Below are 4426 nucleotides of genomic sequence, written 5' to 3'. Positions count from 1 at the left end.
GCTATAGATAATCTTAATTCACTTTGCGTCGTTTCAATTTGCATCGTGTTTTTTTGGAACGTAACCACGACGCAAAGTGAGGTATTGGTGTATTTGGATAACAAACAGGAAGTGGTCGATGATAAGGAAGTTCTGAGGAGCGAGTGTATCGGTATAAATTGCATGTGAAAATTCTTACAAACGATCTTCCGGCCTGTTGCAAGATAGGATCGATCGGATTCCTTTAAGGTTCTCCGAGGCACGGGTTATCGCGAGATCATGCTTCATCGGCCTAGAAAAATCTCGTTGAGAAAAAAGGCGGCGGGTGGTCCAAAGGAAAAGAATGCTCGAAGCGTAAAGGCCGTGAAAAAAGGTTAGCAGCGCAGCGAAAGGGAAGAAGAAGGGGCGCGTGGCCAGGTGCAAGAGACGTCCCTCCCTTTCACCTGCGATTCTCTCTCTCTCTCTCTCTCTCTCTCTCTCTCTCTCTCTCTCTCTCTCTCTCACGGTTTTTTTTTTTTTTTCTCCTGAGCCGGCGTCGCGTAGACTCGCCGCAAAACGAAGACGAACCGAAAAGGGACAGCGTCGGACCTTTGAAAAATTATTCTTCCGAGCGGAACACGCTCGCGTAATTCCTTGTCTCGTTTGGCTTTATTTTTCAAACGGCGCCCGTCGACGACGCCCGGGCGTCGCCCAGTCGCGCGTTCCACACGTGCGTGCCCACGGCTTTACGACCGTTCCAACCAACGACTACGAGCTACTTTCGACCAAACATGTGCCATCGAGAAGAATATTTGCATCAGCCTTAAATCTTACCAAAATCGATACGATGCTTCATATAATAATTACTATAATAANATTTTTGTACAATGCGTTCTTGAGGACGGCGAGGGAGGGGATAGTGTAGCCAATAGCGGCAACGGCTCTTCTGTGTAAGCTTGTGTAAGTGCGTATGTATACGCTGTGTGATGTATTAGAGGGCCAAAGATTCTCAACCATTTGTTTCTATTTAATATGTGTACCACTACGTGGCAACACTTGAAATGATTGAGACCAACTGAGCGGGACTAACGTCCTTATAAGCGAGACACAACTTGAGGTATGCAGAGCAAATAATTACACTACAAGATTTCGTCGTGAAAACAATAAAGATACGGAAAAAAACTTATCACGAGTTTACTCGTGACCGGTCACCAACGCTTGGCCACGAAAACACGAGTTAACTCGTGACCGGTCAGCAATGTGTTAAGAGAGTTATACTTTAAATAAACAATAAGTACCATGTACACCACTTCTGATTTCTTAACAAATTGATATAATATTTTATTTAACGGTCGACATTGCAGATGTCGGACGTGTTAAATAACGCGTTTGAAAAAAGGTATTCGGAAGCGATTGAACGATCACGATTTCCTTTTTGTCCCCAGGCTTTACGGGGACACGACGACGAGGCTGTAGACGCGTGACACTCGTTGAAAACCAGCGCGACGCGCGTTGTATATGCAGGTTGCAACGTTTCGGATGGGGAGATATAGATTTCTCGGCACGGATGAGCATAAAGGGAAATATCAGCTTGCCGGGAATCGACTGGTCGTCAAACCAGTCCTCCGCTTTTAATTCTTGATCGAGCAATCAACTGCGATTAACGGTAGAGCGTGTTCCATCGTTTTTTTCGCTCTTTTTTTTGTTTTTTTGAAACCGACAACTTTTTCACGTTTGTGGATTAAAATTGTTTCGCAGGCGAAAGAGAATTCATGAATCGCTAAATTGCGACATGTTTCGTTTCAATTGCGAGTGTAAAAATTAATGACGGGAATTATTAAACGGTGAGAAGTGTGTCCCGGTGGATGATTTTATAACGAAAAGCTTCGCTTTAATATAGAACGTAGTCTTCTCGGTAAGTGGCTCGGTATGATCGTTCTGAAATGCATGGCGCAGGAATAAATCATCGGTAAGCCTCCTCGATACAAAGGACGGGCGTATATCTTTCTGACCGATTAACCTCGGATCTGAAAGGAGGACTCGCGGTAGCACAGTTTCGAAGAATACGAAGGATGGAAACAGGTTGCTTCGCCAGCAGTTAGCCAAAAAGCCGGCGACGATTTATCGTTGCCATTTCGCGTGGATCCTGGAAAACAGAGAGCCACCGAAACCAGACGTAGGCGGAGTCGAGCTACTTTTTTTTAACTACGTCGTCGCTAAAAATTCGTCTGTTCAACGTTCCGTCATTTTCATGCAAATCGAAACGAAACGAATGCAAGTAAAAGGGGACAACGTGGGGGGACACTTTAATTATTGTTATGCAACGGAAAGAAGGGTTTTAAACAAAACTACGTATCAGAGAACGCAGTAGAATATATTCCGTTTGGGAACAGCGTGCGGCGAAAGTTTTAAATGAAATTCCACGGGAATAACCGGAACGCATTCATCCCTTTATTCGAGCGAGCCGCATACGGGAACGTCGCCGGGACCTGTACACGCGTGTCAATTTGCACACACGCGACAGAGGGATTCCTCGCGAAAAAGGGTGAGAGTTCGCGTTTCGCTCGAAGGAAACGCGCCGCGTCGCACGTGGAATGTTAAGGTGACGTCGCTAAATGCGACTTGTGTACTCATACCGGGCAGGGTGAAACGAGAAAATACCTCTATACTACTATTTCTTCATCCCTTCATACCTATTTCATTTTATTTTCCTTCCGCCGGTACTTCGACTTCAGTGGATTACGTGAAAGATCGTTTAGTCGTAACAATTTCAATTTTATTTATTAAGTCGAGCGGAGAAATAAGCCAAATTTGTATAAAAGATATGCAAAAGTATTAGTTAAAAAGAATTTCTTCATCGCTCATTTTTACAATTAATTGATGTCTCTTTGTAAGACGAAATTGGACTCACGTATGTATTGCTTTATTCAGTATAGGAAAGATCTAATTCTTACAAGTGGAACGTTTAAGGATGTATAGGCNCGCGATAAAGTAGATCATCAACGTCACCCACAAAATTAGCCACAAATATGGGCTTACAGAAATACTTCGTTTTTATATAAGAATATTTCTCATATTTTTTATACGAGAGTATCCTCGATCTATCGATCGTCGAGGTAAAAGTCAGACCTCTAAATGTTTGCTAATCAACGGAATCGATAGTGGGAAGCGTAACGGGATGGTTGGAAATCAGAAATTGAACAACCCCCAGCTTTCTCGGCGCGTTATGCAAATGCGATCATATTGTTTCGCGAAATGGCACGGGTAAGACTATCCGGCTGATAGCACGGCACGGCGGTGCGCCGGTGTGGCTTATGCACAATGCTTAAGCGATGTAGCTGTTTATGAAGTGGCTCCCAAGATTTGCATATCGTTCAAGTATGCGCGCGTGGATTACGCGTGCTAAACCCGTGAGAATTCGCGTCGCGAATTTCCATCCATCTCGAGTGGGACCGAAACGAGGATGCCGGAGGGGTACTCGCGAATCAACGAAACGCCGAATCGAGCGCCGATCTCTCTCAGCTAATTTCAATCGAATTCTGCATCTCCGCAAAGTCGTTCGGGTTTGCCAGTAAACATCGTATTTCAGATTGAATTCGTTCGTTTCTGAATTCTCCTCGGCTTCGACCACGCGCAAAATTACAGGAAATAATCAACGACTCTCGTTGATGGAACGCTGGTAGAATGATCCGCGCGGCCTCTACTCGCGATTTTATCAAACGGCCACAAATCTGCGCCACAGACAGCGTCATTGTGGCGTACAACAATGTGGCCCCATTATATTGTCAACACTGCCGTTAGCGACCGGCCAGCTACCGATATATCTCGACGACCGTATATACATATATTCAGATCAACACCGGCCCGTGAACCATTGCATACCCCCGGCCCAAATTATTATTCTTAATCGTCACGCGTCGATCACAGATCTGGCCTGTCGTCGCGGGGGAGGAGACTCGACGGGTCGAATAAACTCCGAAGGGAATCCGAATCGATTCACGTTTTTACGATTACGATTCCAAGTTGGAAGAGACTAGCAAGCTTATCGCGCCACGAGACCATTTTTCATACCGTTTTTTTCATGACTTATGCGAGCACGTATCAGAGCTGGTGATCCAGCCGTTTTCGCGGCGAGTGTTCGTAAACCACGGTATAAACTTTATAAAATATCGCGGCCACAACTTTTCTTAAGTACACACGCGAGTACTCATACCCCTCCGCGGCCGTCTTCCTTTCTCTTTAGCCAACTCATAAAATCGATGCCCACGAATTTATGTAGTTACGTAAAATCTCACGTAAAAACTGTATCAAATGACTCGTCGCTCCTACCTTATCACGAAGTCGATTCTGCGCGGGGACCAGCCGACGGTAGAGGAGTGGCACGATCTGTAACAAGAATTAAAATGAACGATTAACACTAGAAAGACTGAAACTTAGTATATACCTATATTGCCCAAAGCAGTAAAAA

At 44.9% G+C, this 4426-nt stretch overlaps 1 protein-coding gene across 1 annotated transcript in view; it reads right to left on the bottom strand.

Moving 5' to 3' along the window:
- Con (leucine rich repeat protein connectin) overlaps nucleotides 1-4426 on the bottom strand; it is a 51683-nt gene that overhangs the window by 7566 nt on the left and 39691 nt on the right. Inside the window, exon 2 of the mRNA XM_026816815.1 lies at nucleotides 4288-4344. The gene's annotated coding sequence lies outside the window, so the exon portion shown is untranslated. The remainder of the gene's footprint in view (nucleotides 1-4287; nucleotides 4345-4426) is intronic.

Source organism: Ceratina calcarata, unplaced genomic scaffold (genome assembly GCF_001652005.2).
Source record: "Ceratina calcarata isolate Rehan_Ccalc_2016 unplaced genomic scaffold, ASM165200v1 scaffold548.2, whole genome shotgun sequence".
Lineage (NCBI taxonomy): Eukaryota > Metazoa > Arthropoda > Insecta > Hymenoptera > Apidae > Ceratina > Ceratina calcarata.
This window is presented reverse-complemented; position numbering and strand designations above follow the sequence as displayed.